A 25323-nucleotide genomic window follows, 5' to 3' on the forward strand; every position below is an offset into this window, starting at 1 on the left:
CTTGTGGGGAAGACTGCATGATCCTCTCAAATTATTCCTTCACAATCATGATGCACTTATTTCCATCACCTCCACATGATCAACAGCCAATACTGCTCAGCACTCACACACAGCACAAATTTCTAACATCCATGGCTCCTGCAGCTAATAGACACTCCATTGATCAGCAATGTCGTATCTCAGGTGACTGTAGCTAGCAGTCTGTGCTGCTTAGTAATGTAGATGCTTCAGACTCTCTCACAGAATACCAGTGGGCAGCTTGGTCTCAACTGCCTTTTAAAACCTTCACAGCACCTAATGCTGTCAGCATCATTGCTGCTCAGCCACGCTGCTCCAGACTGCATTCACACAGCACATATTTCTAGCTTCTCCATGGTCCCTGTCAAGCTGCTTCTCCAATGACTACTTTCACTGGGTTAAAGATAGTTTTTACTGAAGAGAGTAATGATTCCTAAGAGAGTTTAAACAGCTCAGTTTGTTACAGGTTCTATTCATCACCTAGAATCACCAGCGCATGCTCGGACCTGGAACAGACACTAATATTGTTTAAGTGCCCTTTTTGTTTTCTAATGACACAATAGTAACTCTGTTTACCCAAAATCTGGGGCATGTTATACAAAAGTAACTCCAAATGACACATTCCAGAATAGCCGCAAGCCCCCTGTTACCTAATAATTTCCCATAATAATGCAGTCCAGCAGTCCTGTCTGCTATGTAGTTCCCTAAGTGGGTCTTAGGTAACTTCTAAGGTCCAAGGACCTGGTTTTCCCAAACAATGTGGTTCTTTCATGCTCTCTGCCCCTACTTTGATTTCTCCAAGTTCAGTGTCAGGTAGGGAGTGTTGTATCTTCACATGAAGCAAAGAATGACACAGAGGCGGGTGTGGAACAATGAACTATATATATTAAAGTTTTGTTGTACAGAACATTACACTACCGATCCAACATCTTACTCTCATCCTAGCTCTCTTCAACTGTCCTCAAGCTCCGCAGTTCTCCCCAGTTTTCTCCTTTGCTTTCTGGCGCCAAATCTATAACAGCCGGGTGAGTCCTACAACTTAGGAAAATGGGGTAGAGCCATCTGTTGGACTATTACTTGTAATTCCAAGATTACTTATACATGTATTTATATATATATCACTTTACTACACTCCCCCCTTCTCAAGGTAACAACTGTTGTTTCTCAATAAATGTTCACAGTATGGAATAACAACTTTTATTTTACACACAACAACAAAATCCCCAGTTTAGGAAGTTCAGGGTAGACTGCCTGACTTCCGTGAGATCAGGGCGCATTCTTGTCCTTTCCAAAACATGATCTCACTCCTATCTAACAGTCTGTCTAACAAGGCGTTGGGAGAATGTCTCTCTCGTGTGGAGTGTCGTACAGGCAGTGTGGCTGGTAAGTCTTCACTCTCTGGGGATGCCTTCAGTGCCACAGCAGGACCACATACTGTATCAGAACTCTCCTGAGGCCCAACAAGTCCTTCTGGAGGAGGCTCCAGCTGTTCTTGGCATTCTCTATTTCCCTCTGAGGATCTGTCCGATGATGGACTTGGATCTGAATAATGTTTTCTGATTTGATCAACATGTCTCTTCATTCTCTGTCCATTTCCTAAGAACTGTATATGACACAGGGCCTGAGCACATCTCTGTGGAAACTGATATCCATTTCAGCCCCAAACTGAAGTTTTGCATGAGCATGGGATTTCCTGGTGAAACCCTTTTCATTTTAGCTTTTTTGTCATGATTCAATTTTTGCTTCATTTGCTTCCATTCTATTTTAGTCTTAAGGTCTGGCTTGAGTAAATCAAATGCAGATCTTAGTCTTCTGGTCATCAGCATTTCTGCAGGTGATAATCCTGTTGTTACTTGAGGCATGATACGGTAACTGAACAAGAACCTCGAAACTCTTGTCTCCATACTATCTACTTACATTTTTCTCATCCCCTCCTTGAAGGTCTGGACAGCTCGTTCTGCCAACCCATTAGAAGAGGGATAGAAGGGTGCAGATGTTACCTGGTGGATTCCATTTTGCTTCATGAATGTAGTAAACTCTGAACTAGTGAAACATGCACCATTGTCTGACACCAACATCTGTGGTAATCCATGGGTACTGAAGCTTCGTCTCAGCTTTTCAATCATAGCCTGTGTGGTGGAAGTCTTCATGAGTTAGATGTCCATCCACTTTGAATGGGCATTGATGATTACTAGAAACATATGTCCAAGGAAGGGTCCTGCGTAGTCCACATGAATCTGAGACCATGGCTGTTCAGGCCATTCCCAGGGGTATAATGGTGCGTTCAGTGGCACTTTCCTATTTTGCTGACATTTGCTGCATCTATTAACTTCTCTCTCTATATCTTGATTCATCTGTGGCCACCACAAGTAAGAATGGGCTAAGCCTTTCATCTTAGACATCCCTGGATGCGACTGATTCAACATTTTTAAAAGAATAGACTGTCCCTGCGGAGGGATGACTACTCTTGCTCCCCACAGGATACATCCATTATGCACACTCAGAGCCAGTTGTCGTGAGTAGTACGGTGTGAGTTGGGGATCCGTTACATGAGGCCATCCTTGTCAGATGTATTTGTGCACTTGCGACAGTGTGATGTCCTTCGCTGTCCACTTCTTGATTTGTGCCATGTTTACTGGTGCATCATCCATCATGTCCAACATTAGAACTTGGCCTTGTAACTCTTCATCCTCACCTTTTTCTGGAACTGGAAGTCTACAAAGTGAATATGCATTGCTGTGGTCTTTGCCCGGTTTGTAGACAATTTTGTACTCATATGCATGTATTAAAACTGCCCATCATTGGATCCTGGGTGAAACCATCTGAGGAACCAGTTTCATCTCGTTAAATAAAGAAATTAGAGGTTTGTGGTCTGTATAAATGGTGAATGTTCGACCATATAAGTGCTTGTGGAATCTTTGAATTCCAAAAACAACTGCTAGTCCTTCTTTATCCAGCTGTGAGTATCTTTTCTCAGCAGGTGTTAGTGTTCTGGACATAAATCCAAGTGGTTTCTCAGTTCCATCTTCCATTTTGTGTGACAACACTGTGCCAACCCCATATGGTGAGGCATCACATGATAGAATAAACTCTCTGTCTGAAGAATAATCATCCAACACTTTTGCTGACTGGAGTAGTTCTTTAGATTTCTTGAAGGCTTTTTATTTTCTTGAGATCCACTTCTACTCGGCATCCTTTCTAAGCAGCTCATGCAGTGGTGCCAGCAGCGTGGAGAGATTTGGAAGAAAGCGATTGTAATAATTGAGTAACCCTAGGTAAGCCTTGAGCTCTGTAACATTTGTGGGCGATGGGGCTTCTCCAATAGCTTTAACTTTAGTTTCTAGAGGATGCAGGCACTTGGCATCTACTTTGTGTCCTAAATAATGGACTTCCTTCTCCAGCAGTGTGCATTTCTTCTTTTTAGACACAATCTGGCTTCCTTCAGCCTACTGAGCACTTCATCCAGGTTGTGTAGATGCTCTTCTTCATTTGCTCCTCTTACAAGAGTATTGTCCAAATATACTGCTACCTTTGGTATGTCCTGCAACAAGCCTTCCATCATTCTTTGGAATATTACAGGTGCAGAGGATACCCCAAAAGGCAGTCGGTTATAAGTGAACATTCCCTTATGTGTGTGTATTGTCAGGTATTTCTTGGATCCTTCATTTATAACTATTTGTTGATACATATGACTCATGTCCAACTTTGAAAATTGCTGACCCCCTGACAAAACTGCAAATAAGTCCTCCACTCTTGGTATCAGGTGCTGCTCTAGCGAATCTCCACAAAGGCTAATTGAACCATCTGGCTTCAGAATGGGTACTATGGGTGCGGCCCACTCCGAATGTTCAATAGTAGTAATAATTCCTTCTTTCAATAACCTGTTGATTTCAGCTTCTATTCTGGGGCACATTACAAAAGGAACTGATCTGGGGTGGTAAAACCTTGGAGTAGCATCGGGTAAGACATGAATTGCAACATTGACCCCTTTTAGAGTTCCCATTTGGTCTTTAAATACTTCCTCGTTCTTTGCTAGAACTTGTTGTAAGGTCACCCTCTCAGCTTTCATATGTCCAGTTTCTCTCCAGCTTTATTTCTTCCAACCTGCTTCTTCCTAGCAGGCTTGGACCTGAACCTTCTATTACAATGAGTGGTAGTATTTTCAGTTGCTCGTTGTATTGCACTTTCACTTTAGCTGCACCCAGCACCTTAATGCTCTCCCCAGTGTATGTTTTCAATCTGAGAGATGTGCTTTTTAATGCGGGTCTTTCAGCACCTTTAATTAACTTGACACTGCAACCCGTATCTAGTTCAAACATCATCTGTTTTCCATTAATTTTCAAATCTACTGTCAGTGGTTTCACTTTCGTATTTCTACCTTGCACACTGTACATGGAAAAGGCTTGTGCTGCATACTTCCTTGTCTGTATCTGCAGTTATGTGGTGCGAGCGGTTTCCAGACGTTTCACTGCGCACGTTATTCTTTTGCCTTTGCTCTTTGTTTGTCTTTGCCTATTGTTTCTGCTTATTTCGGCATGCCTTCGCTATGTGACCTATCATACCACACACATAAGATTTTTCTTGCTTAAATCAGCACTTGTACGCTGCATGTTTTCCTGTACAGTGGTAGCATTCTTTATTCGGGGATGCCATCCAGTTCTCGTGCTTCTTTTGGTATACTGCGGGCGGGCGGCTCCTCCCTCTTATACTGTTGCAGCTGTGGTAGCTTTAACTTGCAAATCCTGCACATTTTTGTTAGTCACTTCCATGACCTGCGCTATCTTTAGTGTATTTTCAAACTTTAAATCAGTCTCTGACAATCCCTGAGCATTTGTGAGAGCGTATTGCCATAATTGCAATCCTGCGCTAATTTACGCAGCTCTGTCACATACTCAGCTATGCTTTCGTTTGGCCTCCTTGTGCGTGAATCAAATTTAAATCTTTGCACGATTTCACTCAGTTTGGGGTTAAAGTGATCTTTTAGTAGTATAACTAGATCTTCATACAATTTGCTTCCTGGCTTATCGGGACTTACTAAATTCCTCATTAAACTGTACATTTGTGCACCGACCACGCTGATGAGAACTGCTCTTTTCTTATCGCCAATTTCTATTCCGTTAGCAATAAAGAAATGTTCTAGTATCTCACAGTACTCCTCCCGTGTTTGAACATGCTGATCAAATGCAGCAAGCTAGCCTATTGTCCCAGCCATTCTTTCTTTTTCACCTCCCTTTATCAATCACAAACTGTTCTACCAGATTCTGCCGTCCGTCTCGTCTGTAGAATGTCACCAGTAGAAGCCGCTGCTCTTGTCTGAAATGCCTGGATTCACACTTCATCCTCGTCGCCAAAATATGTTGTATCTTCAAATGAAGCAAAGAATGACACGGAGGCAGGTGTGGAACAATAAACTGTATATATTAAAGTTTTGTTGTACAGAACATTACACTACCGATCCGACATCTTACTCACACGCTAGCTCTCTTCAACTGTCCTCAAGCTCCCCAGTTCTCCCCAGTTTTCTCCATCTCTTTCTGGCACCCAAACTATAACAGCCGGGTGACTCCTACAACTTAGGAAAAAGGGGTAGAGCCATCTGATGGACTATTACTTGTAATTCCAATATTACTTATACATTTATTTATATTGTGACAGTGGAACACACCTCCCACTGCACTCCCCACTCAGGGGCATGTGGGAATGGGCAGCTACAACACCGGAGGCTAATCAGGGCTGCGCTTTAAGATCCCCACGCGCCCACAGACGGCGTTCAAGTGGAGAACCGAATGTGTTCACAAGCCTGCTACAGAACCATTGCTCTATCGTCAAGAGGATTTATTCTCCTCGTTCATCAAGGATTACTCGTATACCGGAGAACAGTCACCTCCAAAGATGACTACACACCAGCACACCACCCAGGAAAAATAAAGCGCTCTGCCGGTGCTCATGCAGCATCCTATTAGATCCGACTATATCACAATATATATCACTTTACTACAGGGAGGGAGGAAGATGATGCCAGAGCCTTTCTCTGTTGCACCTTGTAGGTGTCTGGAGTACTCTCCCAGGTCCAGTACAGTAATCTGTCCTGCAAACCTTCATTCCTGCATTCTCTCTTGACTGGTGCTTTTGAAGCCTTTTTAACAAAGGCTTTTGACATTTCTTTTCTATTATCTATTTGACCCAATGTTACTCCATTAAGACTGTAAGTGAATTGCCAGTCTTCTCTCTGCAGCTTTGCAAAGTTGCTGAAATAGAAGTCATTAATCAAAATTTGATATATGGATAGATTTCTACAAAAAATGTCAAATGAAGGATCTTATTGTTATACTTGAATTGCCTTAACCAAATTGGCTGTTTCTCTATGGGGTTATAAGGTCACTTTTTAAATACTTCAGCTTCTTCTTTTACAAAAAAAAAACATACCTAACAAATTTGCAGAAGTTTACTAACTTCAAACATAGTGAAATACTGCATACTAATGCCTATATAAACAAATTTTACTTGTAATATATTTGCTTTCTGTTTATGTTTTTGCATTTTTCCTTTCTTACCTTTTATACAGTATACCCACTACATTTCTTATATTTTTATTATCGCATCTATTATCTACTACAGTATCATTCATTTTACTGCTGTATATTTCCAATGTTGGAAAGGGAAGTTTCAGTTAAAGGGGACTGCAGTGCCAATTGCTCAGACCGGTTATTAAATCTCGGTAACAAAATAAATTAATTGGCAACATCGCAAAATTGTACAATTTCAGCATTTAGCACAAAATAGTGCACTTTGTAAAGTAATATATAGTTACCATGTTGTCACAAAACCCCGGTCTCGCCAAAAGAAGAGCAAGAGTTTGTACGAATTGTGATGTAAGGCGGCCCTTCCTGCTCACTGGTCTCTATACTAACTAATGTAATGCGATGTACGAGTGAATAAGTACAGGTTGTGCAGCAGACATTTAACCACAGAAATGTTCTAACATGATCCACATGCAGAGTTTACAAGTAAGTAGTATTTGTCAGTGAACCCACCTTGTAGTCAAGAGCAATTTTTAAATTGCATTAAAAGAGATCTATTCACAAGCCTGCCTGTTTACAATGTAATAGATCGTTTGGAGGTTCTAAAATGTTACTGTGCACAATTTACTTTCATTGCGGTTTGACATTCACTAAGTAATGATGATTCTTTCTAGCCCCGAAACATACAAATAGCGTTGCATTTCCCCTTTAAGTTACGTATGCATCTTATACATTTAGGTGTGTTATTTTTTCCCTAACATGTTCCAATCCTTTGTTTGAGCGGACAGCACACCTAATGTGATGAACACCACATATCCTTAAAACCTCATGGTACTCTGTCACTTTTTGATTAAAGGACTTGTATTATATAATTTATGGTTTATTAACCCACCTAAGACAAAGAAAGCATCAGAAAGAAGATGCTGCAGGGCAGGTTCATTGACTATGAGTTTGGGGGAGACTGCATGAAGATCTTCTGCTTCACAAATATATATATATACAGTATACAGATGCAGCCATTCAAAGTGCGCGTTACAGACACGTACCGCAGGTGGCGTCGCGCAGTGTGACGCAAGATGACGCGTGGCACCGCAGTACGTGATTGGTTGACCAACAGGGGCACTCGTGGTCCGTTGGTCTGTCGTAGAAAGACTTACAGTAAACGTCTTTGCTGTGCCCGTTGTAGATATTGAATTTTACCACTGAAGGGAAATCTTAGTAGCTGAGCATAAAAAGAATAGGAGCATACTGTAACGCGTGTGAAGGCCATAAACGATATTAATTTTGGAACATAAACATACAGTATATAGCTGGTCTTGGTACTTTAAAGAAAAAAATACACACCAGTATTCCATTTCTCCCTAAACATTTTAAGCTTCGAAGTCTTTAACTAACGTGATACCGGAGTCAACAAGCATACTTTTAGAATTTGATTAATAGGGAATAGAATATGGAATCGCATATCTAAAGAATTTAATAACGGTATGATTATATTCGTGTACTGCGACAGGGCTGTGTAGGGCTGTTTCGCCTCCCTATTCATGTGAGTTGTCTTGTAGCCTACTGGTCTACGTGACTGGCTAACAACTCGCAGGTTGTGTGTTCAAATCCAGCTGGTGCTGGACTTTTCTTTTAACAAACATTTCTTCGAAAAAATAGAATAGCGATATTATGGACAATCAATTGACTTTTATATTTCAAAATATCACAACATGATCGATTCTAAGTCATTTTTGATAACAATGAATAGTCACCTTCTTCCCTTCTGACAACGGTCCCTGCTTCTGCTTCCTGCTTCTATTGTGTGTGTGTGTGCAACAGAGTAAATTTTTATAGAGAAATGGAGGCTGGACAGTATGCGTTACAATATAAACATTTATATTGATTTAAATCGTGTTCTGATTTAAATCGCAAACGCGTGTTTAATTATATGTGTTTTTTAATCATAATCAGGCTAATGCAACATAAATTGATACAGTATCTTTGTCTTCTAAGTATCTTAATAAACTTTCAGCATAGCTTTCTACCCGTTAAGATTTATATTTCTTGGGATTTTGGGATCAAACGTGGAAGGATTAGATTGTAATCGTTTTTATTTGTCAAATACGTGATTGTATTTCTGAATGTTATGTGACACCTACAGTAGTTCACTGCTTTAAATACATCGAATTAAGAAAGTTATGTGTAGCACTTTAGATCTTTTTTCTGAACCAGGGAAAATCTGATCATGTTTCTCTATAACAATAATAAAAAACTTTATTTTACATATCACCTTTAAAAGTGGTAGTACCTTTTTTAGTACTATATTTTTGTATTATATTCCCTATTAATCAAACTCTAAGAGTATGTTATGGCTTGTCAGTCAGGTCTTTTTTCTCTATTTGAATTGTCGTTTACACCTCGCATGACTTTAAAAGCTAGCAAGACAGGTTTCGATTCACATTAGCTGGCGAGCCCTGTTAACAAAAAAACTAATAATAATGTAACATGCCACTGTTTGTTCATGAACAAAGTTATACTGAGATTTCCTTAGATACGCGATTAAAAAATAAACGTTTCATATGTTGCTGTTGTGAATGCCTGTGGAGTGTATCTTATTAAGCTCTAAATTGCATTTTAAGCGGTTTTTGACTTTTTTTAAATTGCATTTTGGGCGCGGACAGCACATACAAGGGTTAATGAACTGCGCCAAGAAATTTAAAATAGTATTCTTTAGGTGCGAGGGTAGGAGTGGACCGCAGCAGGCATAATCAGCAAACCAGGATAGTTTTGTGGTGTTTGTTTAGATGAAACGTTCCTAAAACGTATAACGTAACAAAATTAAAGACGATTAAAATCTGTAATCTTTCCACTTGTACTGTGAGTCATCGGAAAGTTTCTGCTTTGTGTAAGGATGGTATCAAAAAGCAATCTTAAGTGGTGAGAAAGCTGTGCTCAATGTATTTAAGGGACTTAAAAGTAAAAGGAGATGCTTCATATTGCTTGACTAATTTTAAAAACTAAGTTAAAAATGCAGACGCTCCCTCGGTGCCGCGCCGGGTGTAACTATCAAAATATACATTCCCAACACTAATTGTACCCATTTGTCATGCAAATAAAACACCTTGAATTGAATTGAATTGAGGGAGAGATGGGGGGAGGGGGAGAGAGACAGTCAGGACTCAAGGCAAATAAGATACACTCCACAGGCATATGAAACAGCAACAGCAACATATGAAACGTTTGCACGTATAGTTATTACTTGGTTTTCAAAGTGCAATGAAATACAATATTGTTGTTGTTGCTGTTCTTGTTGTCTTTATCCTGTAAAGCGTTTTGAGAAGCCACCTTTAAAGGCGATATATACTGTAAAAGCGCTGATTCTTATGGAATGTGTTCCGCCGGGGATTCAAATTTTTATTTATTTATTTTTTAATCGCGTATCTAAGGAAATCTCAGTAAAACTTTGTTCATGAACAAACAGTGGCATGTTACATTATTATTAGTTTTTTTGTTAACAAGGCTCGCCAGCTAATGTGAATCGAAACCTGTCTTGCTAGCTTTTAAAGTCGTGCGAGGTGTAAACGACAATTCAAATAGAGAAAAAAGACCTGACTGACAAGCCGATACATACTCTTAGAGTTTGATTAATAGGGAATATAATACAAAAATATAGTACTAAAAAAGGTACTACCACTTTTAAAGGTGATATGTAAAATAAAGTTTTTTATTATTGTTATAGAGCAACATGATCAGATTTTCCCTGGTTCAGAAAAAAAGATCTAAAGTGCTACACATAACTTTCTTAATTCGATGTATTTAAAACAGTGAACTACTGCAGGTGTAACATAACATTCAGAAATACAATCGAGAATAGTTTTGTGGTGTTTGTTTAGATGAAACGTTCCTAAAACGTATAACGTAACAAAATTAAAGACGATTAAAATCTGTAATCTTGCCAGCTAATGTGAATCGAAACCTGTCTTGCTAGCTTTTAAAGTCGTGCGAGGTGTAAACGACAATTCAAATAGAGAAAAAAGACCTGATTGACAAGATTAAATTAATGCAGATCAGTAAATGAAGGGACAAAACAACTATTGTTGGTGTGTGTGTCTCTCTCTGCTGGATGTCCCTCTCAGTCTCTGCTGAATGAATAAAAGAATTTTATTGAAAACGCGTTTGCGATTGTCTGGTATTTACTTTGGTCCCTTTTAACTGTTTTTCGATCTACTGTATTGCTTTGAGATGCCACTTTTAAAGGCGATATGTAAAATAAAGTTTTTTATTATTGTTATAGAGAAACATGATCAGATTTTCCCTGGTTCAGAAAAAAGATCTAAAGTGCTACACATAACTTTCTTAATTCGATGTATTTAAAGCAGTGAACTACTGTAGGTGTCACATAACATTCAGAAATACAATCACGTATTTGACAAATAAAAATGACTACAATCTAATCCTTCCACGTTTGATCCCAAAATCCCAAGAAATATAAATCTTAACGGGTAGAAAGCTATGCTGAAAGTTTATTAAGATACTTAGAAGACAAAGATACTGTATCAATTTATGTTGCATTAGCCTGATTATGATTAAAAAACACATATAATTAAACACGCGTTTGCGATTTAAATCAGAACACGATTTAAATCAATATAAATGTTTATATTGTAACGCATACTGTCCAGCCTCCATTTCTCTATAAAAATTTACTCTGTTGCACACACACACACAATAGAAGCAGGAAGCAGAAGCAGGGACCGTTGTCAGAAGGGAAGAAGATGACTATTCATTGTTATCAAAAATGACTTAGAATCGATCATGTTGTGATATTTTGAAATATAAAAGTCAATTGATTGTCCATAATATCGCTATTCTATTTTTTCGAAGAAATGTTTGTTAAAAGAAAAGTCCAGCACCAGCTAGATTTGAACACACAACCTGTGAGTTGTTAGCCAGTCACGTAGACCAGTAGGCTACAAGACAACTCGCATGAACATGGAGGCGAAACAGCCCTACACAGCCCTGTCGCAGTACACAAATATAATCATATCGTTATTAAATTCTTTAGATACGCGATTCCATATTATATTAGCAGAGAAGCTTAAAACTACCACTTTTTCACACGCTATTTCACATGCTAGTTAAATACTTCGATGCTTAAAATCGTTAGGGAGAAATGGAATACCGGTGTGTATTTTTCCTTTAAAGTACCGATTCCTGGAATCTGACTGGCTGACACCCTTCTGAAGTGGTTCCATAAAATCTGGTATACGGAAAAGAAAGCATTGATAAATACAAGTGTCTTTCAATACACTCTTTGCTGTGCTCTTGAGGATCCTTGTGATATTTTGAGCTCTAGTTGAATGATAAGTGTCGCATTTTAAATCATTTTCGTAGTTAGAAATTATGAAACGCCCTGTTAAAAGCAAGGAAGTTTTTATGCCCGTTGAAGTAAAACAAAATGCCTGACAAAGTATGGCTTGGACAGATTCCAAGTGCTTGTACAAATGTGCTAAAGAAATTATACTTTGAGTATACAGCTTGTCCAAAGTCATCCATTATTAATACTATTAGTAATATCTTCGGTAAAGGCTTTGATGCATAAATATTTCTGATAAAGGTAGGTTGTGTACTTTTGTCCAACTGAGCAATCTTGCTTTCATAAAATATACCAACATTTTAATGACTGATGACTAACATGCTGTAATACACAGTTCAAAATTAAAGGCTCAAATGCTGTACATGAGAGGTTAAGCTCCCCCTGGCGGTTTTACAAGGTGACGCCGGATAGTTTCCGGCAGAGCGTCAAATGACGCGCGATTAACCACGTGACACTGCGTGACACCGCGTGACACCGCTACACGCCCACCGGGGTATGCCGCGAAATACCTCACCCATTTTGAATGGCTGCATCTGTATAATATACCCTCCTATATACAACCAGGCACTAAATGTTATTATCTTAAAGTTTTCTGTATTCAGTATTAAGTTTTCTACAGTCTCTAATAGATAAAAGACAGTTTTATTTATTCAGACACGGACCTCTATTCTCTTTTCCGTATCTAGAAAACAGAAATTAACCCTAAAAAGGTAAAGTATTCCAAAAAAATAACTTTTATTCCCATAATTTTTACACCACTTTTATGTTTATAATGACTGATCAATTTGTGACAATCATGAGTTTTGCAGTTGTAGACATAATTCTAAACAGTGTCATGGTGAACACCTAAATAAATTATATAGTATTAAGTTTTAGATTTTTTAAATACTAACTATTGTCACCTACAGTATTTGGTACATACACCAAAACCCAAAATAGATCACAAAAGCATTGTTAATCCAAGGGACTGAAAATCAGATAATGAATGTTCAATCAAGTTGAATGATAATTATCTAAAAGAGTGCTGGTAGACTAAAATCAGTAGAAAGCAATATTGGCTAGAGTCATAGTAGGATGAAAAGAGATACACTGATTGCCACTGCAATTAACAAGGCGCTGATGAACATAAGCTAAGCAGATGTGGGTCTAGCTGCAGTTAAAAGATTAACAGTCATGTTGCAGAGAAAAGGTATGTATATTAACAAGATCAAAAAGTTAACAGTTGCCAAAAAGTTCAGTAAAAACTTAGAACATATTGGAACAATAGACCAACAGTTTAAAATAGCAATACCTGATTCTTTAAATGTATCTCCTTAGTGATTTTGTCAGCACGTGGTCAGCACTAAACATAATGCATGGACTATGGGAAGATATGTCACAGCACAAAAAAAGCTGAGACAATATCCACTGCTGTGAAAAAAGATGGCAAAGTCTTCAGTGTCTCATGGTTTGTGGATGAAGCCAGTAGTGTCATGCCCAGTACACCTAGAGGGCGCTCTACTTCTGTCCTGTTCCTAGTTCACTGTAATTATTCATGTCTTTCTGGCGTGTCTTGTTGTGTAACCGATTTTCTTCCTGTGTTTGCTCTGCTCCTTGCTCAGCATTGAGGTTCGGATGTCCTGAGACCTGCCTAGCACCAGGTCGCTTCTGTCCATGGCCTGAGGGCATAGGTTTCTATACGGCATTTCCTGAACAGCTGAGCCTGGGCTAATCCCCGTCCCGCCGCTATGCATAGGGTCTTTTTTCCCTCTCCTGCCGTTCCACGCTTTGTCCCTTCCGACATCCATGACAGAATGCTGAGCCTACTCTAGGCTCTTTTTTTTTGTTTCCTGGCTTTAGGAATTTTTTTTCTTAACTCTTGGTTCTTTGCTTCCATGCCTCCTGCTCTCCCCATCTGTTGTGGGTTATTTCTTTTACATGTTGTTTGTTCCCCTGTTCCGTCAGGGTTTATTTTTGTTGTTCATGATTTTTTATGTGTTAAGTCTGGTTTTTTGTCTTGCTCCTCCTGAGCCCAGTCCGGCCCCCCCTTCCTCTACTCAATAAAGGTTTTTTACCCCGGAGGAGGGGGTACTCTCAGCCGTGGACTCCCAGAGGTTTCCTTTCAGTTAAATGAGGTTTTTCCTCCCCCCGGTGCTGTGCAGCTCTTTTTTGGGTGTCAGGAGCTGCCCATGAAGGGGGGGGGCACTGTCACGCCCAGTACACCTAGAGGGTGCCTACTTCTGTCCTGTTCCTAGTTTCCTGTGATTATTCATGTCTTTCTGGCATGTCTTGTTGTGTAACCTATTTACTTTCTGTGTCTGCTCTGCTCCTTGCTAAGCATTGAGGTTCGGATGCCCTGAGACCCACCTAGCACCAGGTCACTCCTGCCCATGGCCTTAGGGCATAGGTTTCTATACGGCATTTCCTGAACAGCTGAGCCTGGGCTAACCCCCATCCTGCCACTACACTTAGGGTCTGTTTTTGCTCTCCGTCCCTTCCGACATCTGTGACAAGTAGTGCCTTGGTTCCCTTTGTGAATGACAAGAGCTTGGTGAAATACACTCTCTAACAACATCTATTGCATGCACAAAAAATAAATTACCAAATAATAAAATTAAAAGATACAAACATATATTTTACATACAAATGTACAAAATATTTCTTCTGTGCTTTGACATTCCATATTGCAGAAGCTTACAGGCAAAGTAACTTTTTGAGTTACAAGTCAGGCAATGTTGATGTTTTTGATTACAAGAGAGGAAAAGTGAGTTTTATGTGCATTTACAGAGCAATTACAGAACTAATAGCCAGCAACACAGGATGTAAAACCTTATGTATTTTCCATTTTGGTTTATTTTTCAAGTTGTATCCAAGATTGTCATGCACTAAATTGTACGTGAACAGTAGTATACTCTAACTATCTGTTATACATACAGATACAGATCAGCCTTTTTTGAGTAAGTGTAAGCAAAGGTAAGGAACAGTATATGAAAACTCATTACTTTGTACACGTTCGATAAAATCTGTGCGTAATTAATTTATACTTTATATCGCATGTAAGAAGCAAGATTTCACCTTAATGTATTTTTATTTCACACACTGTGGAGCTTACAATGAGAGAATTCTGCTAGGGTTTTAATAGATTCCATTACTGCCCTATGTGCAGTATACCTTTGGCTTTCTTAATAGGAATACTCTCTGGCAGTTTTCTTCTCCTGTGTGCTGGACACAAAGATGTGTAAGTTGCGTGCCTGGAATTCAGTCATCTACAATAATTCTGTAAGGCCAGTAGGAGAAAAGACAGCAAAGCCCTAAGGACAGTTGCTGACCGAATCCAAGTAACAATCAAGGCACCAGATGAATATACAAGCAGTACTTACTTTCATATCAAATACTGTATGAATCATAGAACAATATATTAACTTTCAAGGAAGCATGATATGCTTTATCAATATATATATATAACAATATATATTTAAATATGTTCTCAAAAATGTTGTTTATCAGTAATTTAAATGATAAATTCATGGAAAGCAATTCACAGTACATTTTAGAGATTTTTTTAAAATAGGGGTATTCAAAACTTTTAATTCGAAATTCTTTAATACAGCATTACATATTGTGTCATACTTGGAAGTAAAATTTCTGTAATGAAGACTCATTATTTAATATTATTCATTATCCAGTATTAATGTGCTTGAAAATATAGTAAATATAACCAAATCAGTTTGTATCTCCAAAGAGTATGTCAATAGCTGATAAAAACATTATGCTCTCTTCTCCTATACTCATGGCCAGTAAATTTAAGTTACTAATTTATCGTTGTTTGATTCCTCAGTTGTAAGCCAAAAGCTGCCCTTAAAGTTTTATTTTCTTTCTCTTAAATGTGATGACTGCTGGTTAGGTAATTAAAGGAGAAGAAAAAATCATTTTTCCATACATAATTTATTGCTTTAATCCAACTGCTTAATATTAAATTCACAAGATCTAATTGACTTTATTTATTATGAAATGGGAAAAAAAGGAAATTTGCTATAAATGTTCTTTCTCGCTTTAACATACAGTATATATTGGATGATTGATCAATGCAAGTGGGAATTCTACATTTCTACAGAAATGCTCCATTGGTTTCAGGACTGGAGTTTGTGATGGGCAGTTAAGAATATTATTTTCCTCAACCATTTGGAAGTTGATTGAGAGGTGTGTTTTGGGTTATTACCCTAATTGAAAGTGTTTTCACAGCTAACCCCGAGCTTATTTGCAGAAGGAAACAGGTACTTGGATAAAATATTCTAAAATACTGTTGGATCCCTGAATCCATCAATTCTAACAAATGCACCAGGACCAGGGAATGCAAAAATGCTCAAGGTGGTTCAGACCCATTTCTGTTCTTCACAGAAGTGAAGACATTCATTTTCATCACAAGCTTCATCTTTTTATACTAATACTTTTGTTGAGACTGTACAGAAGCTTAATTTGTATTTCATTCAATCATGCTGTGAGGTCCTTATTTACTTGGGAATCAATTAGTTGCCTTCGGAAAATTCTGTCTTATCTTTTTATGTCACAACATTTTCTAGGGTTCCAAATTGTCACCCTTGGGTGTGAAATATCTGTCTACGCCACCTTCCTGACTATATACTTAGATAAAAATTTGATATATCCTCTACATACTGTAGTATGCTAGTAATTATCCCATTTACCTGGAATGAACCACAGATGAAACTGGAATGTTTTATGATTTTTTATAACAGTCTACAGAAGTTTTGAAGTAAATCATCTTTCAACTTTACAATCACAAATAATTCTGTGATTTTAATTCTCTTTAACTTCTGTTTACAGACCGCTATAATACCCTATGGTAATCAATGTGATATGATATCCAAAATGTTTTATAAACTGTGAAGCTTTGTCAAGCTACCAGATGACTAAAAAACTTAAGAGGTTCCATAATTTTCCATAATAATATAATATATAATTACTGAGTGTGACTACATTAGAGCATCATGTATTTAGAATAATATAGAATTATCTTGGACAGATAATTAACTTTATAGTGTTACTAAACAGAAGTTTGAGTGGAGTTGAAATTCTAATGTCGCATATCTGTTTCCCCACACATAAAATCTCCCTCTCCATCCTCTCAGGTAAGCCTCTTTCCATCTCAGCATCATAGTTGCAGCAGTTCCCCTCAGCTCATATCTCATAAATGATCCTTGTCCAGTGCCATCATGGCCTCAGCCAAGATAAAGCCAAAGTACTAAACACACTTTATTCGCCAACTCGTTAAACTATTCAAATTTGACCGAACAACTGCAATTTATATAGCATCTTCAAAAGCAATGTTTTCAAAGTTCTTCATATAACATGAGACAAAATTAAATACAATAATGAAGCCAAGTTGATAAAGTACAACCACAAACATGATATTGCCAGCAGCCATATCACTCTGCAACTCGCAAATGGCAACCCACTGAAGGTAAGCAGGTGTGAGCCTGGTCAGTACCTGGATGGGACACCTCCTGGGAAAAATTAAGGTTGCTGCTGGAAGAGGTGTTAGTGGGGCCAGCAGGGGGCGCTCACCCTGAGATCCATGTGGGTCCCAATGCCCCAGTATAGTGACGGGGACACTATACTGTAAACAGGTGCTGTACTTCGGATGAGACATAAAACCGAGGTCCTGACTCTCTGTGGTCATTAAAAATCCCAGGGCGTTTCTCGAAAAGAGTAGGGGTATAACCCCGGCATCCTGGCCAAATTTCCCATTGGCTGTTACCAATCATGGCCTCCTAATAATCCCCATCTATGAATTGGCTTCATTACTCTGCTCTCCTCCCCACTGATAGCTGATGTGTGGTGAGCGTTCTGGTGCACTATGGCTGCCGTCGCATCATCCAGGTGGATGCTACACATTGGTGGTGGTGGTGGTGGAGGGGATCCCCATTACCTGTGAAGCGCTTTGAGTGGAGTGTCCAGAAAAGTGCTATATAAGTGTAAGCAATTATAAACAAACTTTTCTGAAAATGTAGGGTTTTAGGCTAGACTTAAAAGCACCCAATGTTTCTGGGAACCTGATTTGATCTGAGATGGTGTTCTAGAGCTTTGGAACAGAGCAACACAAGGTCACTCACAGAGTTTAGATGAAAACTGGGATCATGTGGCAAAACAAATTCAGCTGAGTGAAGGGTGCATGGAGGGTACTACTGTAAATTGTTAACATTTCATCCAGGAAACCAAGCCAAGTGGAGTCTTAAATGGGATTTTGCTAAAAAATCTAGCAGGAAGTACAGTAGGTGCAAGGACCCTAAGACAGGAGTGATGTGACATGCAACCAAGTCAGTATTTTAGATAATAAATTCTTTGTTATTAGTCTATCAAAATATTCTGTGTTGTTATAATAAATACATTCTATATTATTAAAACTAGTACCATAAATACATTCTATGTTATTAAATACATTCTATGTATTAGTAGAGATTTCTGCATTAAAATACTTAATCCTTAAACATAAATCAGCTTCTCAGCTACAAACTGAGATATATGTATAGAATACAGTTTGACAATATCTCTATATACAGAAAAACAAAGTTTTTTTTTCATAATTGATGTAATTGCTCACATCTTACAAATTCTGTACAGTGCTTTGTGAAAGAATTCAGACCTTTCCAACAGAGTTCTATTTCTCTGTGAAATTTCAAAATGACGCTTACATTTATATTTTACTTTTTTGAATATTTTAATTACGTATTTAAAACCTGAATGCTCAAACTGAAGGCTCTTCCACATATGGTAAGTTATAGTACATGTCAAGCAAAAACTAATGAGGAAAAAATTGAATATTGCTTGTATAAGTATTCAAACCCATCAACTCAATATTTGGCGGAAGCACCTTTGGCAACAATTACAGTCTCATGTTTTTAAGTTGGGTAACAATGTTGCACATTAGCACAGTGCACATTTTGCTCAAACTCTCTCACGTTGCTTGGGGATCACTAATGGACAGCAGTTTTCAAGTATTTTTACAGATTCTCAGGAGGGTTCAAATCAGGCTCTCAAAGACATTCACTTTCTTATTCTTAAGCTATGGTTAACTGTTTCAAATACCTACCTGACTAAGGAACCTCGTAAAGACAGGTGTTTTTATTCTTAAATAATGATAGCCACGATTATTGCACAAAGACAGAGGCCATTTAACTAATTTAATAACTAGATGCTAAACACTGCTGAACAGATTAATTAATGGTTTCATGAACACCATGATAAAGTCAAACACCTTCTTTAGATTCCCCAGTCACCAGGTCTAAACATCATTAAAACTTTATAAAAAGTCTGGAACAGAGTACATTTCCACCTCCTACGTTTCTCAAAGAACTGGAAGCTTTCCTTCTTGAAGAATGTTCCAATATCCCACTAAAATAATTCAAAACTTGTGTAACATTATTCTAAGAAAGACTGAAGCTATTCTGAAAGCAAAGGGCAACCCAACTCCTTATAAATTGATAAAATTAATATATTTCTACCCATTGTTTTGTTCACCCCCTTTATTCATTATATATATTTAATATATTTTCATAATACATGATATGATGGTAAAAGGTGGAATGTCTTACAGAAATGCAACTAAGAAGGAAAGAATAAGCATAAAGAATTAATTTCTTTAAAAAATTTATGAACTTTATCAAGAGAAGATACAACAAAGTTTATTTACATCAATTTCCCTACGGGATTAATAAAGTATTATCTATCTATTTTTGCTAACACTTTTTATTTTATACAGGATATTGTTTTTTATTATCGTTCACGATTGCACATACTCTAGATCAGAGGTTACCAACATCTGTCCTAGGGGGACCTGTATCTGCTAGTTTTGATTCTGACTGAGCTATTCATCTCTGGAGTTAACTCCAGAGTTAATGCTTGTTTTTGATCTGTTCGTTCATTTAGAATTCTGTTTACTTCTTTGTACTGAATCGTTGGTTTCAACATAACTGCATTTAAAATAGAATTTTCCACATGAAGAATATTGTTTAAGGAAATTAAACAAGCATTAAGCATTGCACAATCTGTCCTCAACTTGTGTATTCAGATTTACCACACTTGTTTCTTAGCTATATGGTTTTAAGTGCTGATTCTTAGGTTGAACAGAAGCAGGTGGTAATACCAATGTTTCAGAAATTCCCACAATGACTTTCTTTTCCTTCTGTAATTCAATTGGTTACATTGGTTACAAACCAGAAGACAAAGCAGTTCCCCATGATTAGGGTTGGGAAATACTGATCTAGAGTCTAGACATTCTGCCACACATTATTTGCATTGTGCACCTCTCTATTTGTTTCCTTTCAGTCCAACTCATCACCCACAGCATTCATTCCATACTAAATTCATTCCATAACATTTCAAATGGACTATGGTTAGATGACTGCTCATTTGTGATCATTATAAGGCTAAGAAAAGTCTTCACGTCACTTTCCAGAGGGGTATGAATTTTTAACTCTAATCCTCCAAAGGCACACAAATATTTAGGAAATACTGTGCGATTTTATGTAATATTATAAGACAGTAAAATGGATTAAACATATTTTTTCTGCTACTTTTTTAACAGTGGAATGGTATAGCTTTTTTCATTTGTATTTCTTGATTAACTGTCACCAAACAGTGTGTGCAACTGTTGCATGAATTTTGTCGTGAATTAAAGCAGTCAACATTATTTTGAATACTTGGTGGAGTGCTAGCAAAACTGTCCATCTTTATAATCCCATTAAAGTACTAACATTACTTTGGTTTTAGTGTTGTATGCATAAGCTTGGATCACACCCAGGTGTGTAATTATATCAGGACCAATTAATACATTGCTGATCCCTTTGGCTTAATTATACAATGGCTTTTCTTCTGTCTGATTTAAAAAATGTTTCAATATATGCAAATGAAGCTCTCAAATTCTCAACAGGGTCTTTTTAAACACTCTGCAAAAATCATTCAAGGGCATCTGTACTTTTGAAGAATACTGTATATGTTGAGTGCTAATTAATAGCGACAAACAGATATGCAAAACTTTTTCTTGTTTGTTTCTTCATTGTTTTCAATTTAAAATGCAATAAAACACAAAAAATCAAAAGATGATAAAAATTACAAATGCAAGGGGATTTATGGTTTAGTTTCATTTTACAATGCAATGTAATCAATCTTTTCTAGACCAAAAACAAAGCTTAACTTTGTATAAACCTGATCAAATCTCATTGGTATTGGTGTGTTTTACCAACATTTTAATTATTAAGAACATGAATAGCTATTACAAATTTGATATGCATAATCATCCAGGTATAGAAAGACAAGTAGACAGAAATAGTAAAAAGGTAAATAGAAGAGGATTTATGCATTGCATTCCCTTGCATACCGCAACATAATACAAAGAATTTCCAATTTCCATTTTTGTTTCATTCTGTAAGAAATAACAGTATTGCAAACAATGACCTCAGAGCAACAGTAACAGAGATTTCTATTTGGCCATCAATAAAAAAAATTCCCGGGAAATGAACAATATCTTATATAATTCTTATATTTTTATTTTGTTAAAAGACTGAACACATCCAATAAAGTTCAAACACAGTGTACTGTATAATGTATATTTATACACAACCTCATCTATGGAGGACTATGTATCACAAAATTAACTCTGTACAGCATAATCTTAAAGTGAGAAGAGGATGAAGAGAAAATATTACAAAATGGATTATTACCCACGAATGGATGAGTACCCACTGGTAAAGAAACTCATGTTGGTTAAATGCAGACATTTCCCCCAGTCTCTCTATCAACCCTTACCTACCTGTTAACCCTTCATATTACTTTCTACACACCCCCAACCATAAAAACACCCCTCACAATGACAGCTGCTCTGTTACATGATAACCTTTTATAGAGTTTTAGAGGAAGTGCGGTCAGTATCAAAGTACTAAAAAGGAAAGAGATCTCACATGCATAAATTGCATTTGTAATATTTACCAGAAATGTAAACTTTGTAATGGTAGTATTTGTGTATATTTTGCATGTAAAGGGTCACATTTTTAATATTATGGAACTGATCATGTCAGTCTTCAAAGTGTTCCTGCTTTGTTTCCTTGTTGTCATTAATGCGATGGTTTATAATAATTCTTGATGTAAAATAATACTTTTGTTTGGAAAAAAATTAGAAAGGTAACTTGAGCTTCGGCTTAGTGTAAGAAAAACAAATTGCAGGTACTTGGAATGAGAAGTGGATAATACACACTTTTCCTCCATTAATTGGATTGATAATTGTTTGAATAAAATTATGTTTGTGAATCAGAATTTGAGTTCTAATATGAGTTCTGATATGAGACAAGTTGCATTTCTCTTCCCCTTTGCATATGATACATTGTAGTACTGTACTTTACCCCAAAAAACTTTTCAGCTGTAAACATAATGGCTGTATTGTTCCAGAGAGTATGAGCATTATATTTTAGCTTTAAAGTTTCTAGGACGTTAAGGATACTATACACAATGCTACAGTATAATGTGAATTTATGTTATTTCATTTTTACATTTTTAGAAGAGAAAATATCAAATGAAATAAATGGGTTAAAAGTGCAAAATGCCAGATCAACAATAATTGCATAAAAAACACTTTTCAAGGTCAGAGATACATGTTTCAGATTCTGAACACAGAAAAGATCCATTAAATGGACATGATGTGTCATAAAAAGGAGTTGGTTGCTCACAAAAGATACTATCTCTGACAGTAATAACTCATCATTATCCTTGAATTACAGCCAGGCTCTTCATGCCTCACTGAGTTTTGCACTTGCATCCATCTAAACCCTTTACCTCTGCACAAAGCTATCTGTTGTTTTATGCCACAGATATGAAGACTAAGTGAGCCTGCTGTCTTTCCAAAAGACTTTATGAAATTCAAATAGGATGAAATAACTCTATAAATGCTATCAACATAATGTATTAATATATTAGCTAGATTCATATACCTCTATGTCACTACATATAATATGAATGAGTGTCATATACACTGTGTGAACACAGAACTACACAACAAAACAAACTGTTACATTAGATACCATATAGTTAATATATATAGTAAAAATAAAGAGTTACATAGGTTACAATGAAAGCAATTTTATTTCCAGCTGTTACATAGCATATTCCTCTTTAGCTGGTAATTTTGGCGGGTCAGCTGGCCATGTCCTAGAGACATCCAATACCTGTAGCTCCATGAGTGGTTGCTGTTTTCAGGTAAAGGAAACATGCTCTGTTTGTGGAGTGATAGGAACTGTAACTTATCTGTTCCACAGCAATAAAAGGCCATAGAAAAACAGATTGAAAACTGCCTATTGCAAGTTAATAGAGGATAGCAAAATAAGGCATAAGAAAGTAAACTATTATGTATATTGCTAGTTACTCAATCCATGCACTTAACTCAAATACCTTCAAATAGCAATTTAACATTGGGAATGTAATGCATCAATGATTGATTTATTGTAAACTATTGAAAGGTATGTTGTTGTTACAGAGGGACCTCATACTTTGATGTGGGATGGAATAAGTGGTAACATTTTCATATAAACACCTAGAAGTAAAAAGCTGTGTCCACTGTAGGTCTCAAAATGACATGTGGCATGTAGGAAAATCAATTCACGTCTCCAAACAACGAAACAATCAACAATCTCAAATGTCATGAAGGAACACTAAGGTACTTAGATGATGTTTTTATTATTAGTGAGAAATATTCATCCCAGACCCCAAAGGCTACCCAAGAAATTCAAATAAGGGAGGTTGGCCATTTGCACCATGTTTTAGATGTGGTAGAGTACATTCTGACTTCATGTACAGTACCTCAAAGACACAATCTCAGACCAGTGTTAAAAATATTTTCTCTGTCATCTACTGTATATAAATCACTAATTTAAAAATTACTTGAAAAGTGCAATATCACATTTACTTTTTGTAGACATGTCTCACACACTCAGACTGTACATTTGTTTTTTTATTTATAGTGAACAGGAATTTAAACCAATCAAAACACCAAAACAAAAGCTTCAGCTCCTTTTTGAGTTAACAGCTGACGCCTTTAGGTCTGTAACTAACCTACCGAGCAGCTGAGCCACCTACTTCAAAACAAACAGTTTAACTTAAATCTTACTTCCTGGAACTCTACATAAACTCTTCTAAAAACCGACATACGTATAGTGTGTGTTTGTGAGTATCTGTTTGTGTGTCTGTCTGTCGCTTTCTTCCCTCGACCCTCTGGTAAAGCTTGCATAGCAACAGATCTGTCCTCTGTCCTCTGATGGCAGATAGTGACTGACCATTTGAGGCCTAAAATTCCTGCTTTTAAACTGTCACCTCACCAGTTGTTTTGCACCAACCAGTCAGGTGACTGAGGGCAATAGCTAATTCCCCACAGCATTCTGGAGAATGTGTTCTAGATAGGAATCTCCATATTGCCTAGAGTCAACACACTTTGGCAGGACAGAAATGATGAAAGATCAGGAACAATATGTAAACAGGATAGTTATTTCTATGTTCCTTTTCTCAGTGTTTAAAAAAATATATAACCTGCTTACTTAGATTATATACTAATCTCCACCAGTATATCTCCATCTGTACCAGTCTCCAAAAAGAGCATTAGTAACCAACAACAAAAGCATGACTCACCTTTAAGCACTGTCACTCTCAAAATTATTTCATTCAAAATAAGGAAAATATGGTAAAAACTGAGAAATGTTTCTCAGTAAATCTTTATATAACAGAAGACAGCAACACCAAATGTTGTATTTACTGTATTTTTTTAAGTATTGTCCTCATAAAGTTTTACTCATTGTGAATAAGGGAAAAAGATGTACAGTAAACGGTGAGAATGTTTGTCCACTAACTGCACATACCTGCAATCATTCATCTAGACCATACGCTTATTTTTCAAGCTGAAACAAACAACAGTAGGCTAAACTTGCACCAGATGTTTTTGTCTACATTCTTTTACACATTGTCCCTCAGAAAACATAATTTCTTTCTTTTATGTAAAAATCAAAAGTATTTTTATTTCTACTTTTTGCTCTTTACATACACCCAAGACAAACATTTAAATTAATTTTAAATGACCACATTAGAAATCTTAGAAACATTACATAACATAACATGTACAGTATAGTGCATATATCCTGTACATTGCCTTACAAATGTATTCATTCCTGTGATGAAAGAAGAACAATAAACATCAAATAACTGAAATACTGTATTTACAGATTGGATAATGTTTCTTGTTTAAAAATATAATCATGTTGTACTTGTCATAAATTGTTAATTTAAATCCAGAAAACACCCCTGTTAGTGTTTTGTAAATCCTCCTCTGTCAGGGATTATACTGACTAGACACCTCCTGTAGTGTACAATGTTGTTCTGTCACTTCATTTCAAAGGG

Source organism: Atractosteus spatula, chromosome 2 (assembly GCF_055471065.1).
Source record: "Atractosteus spatula isolate fAtrSpa1 chromosome 2, fAtrSpa1.hap1, whole genome shotgun sequence".
NCBI classification, from domain to species: Eukaryota; Metazoa; Chordata; class Actinopteri; order Semionotiformes; family Lepisosteidae; genus Atractosteus; species Atractosteus spatula.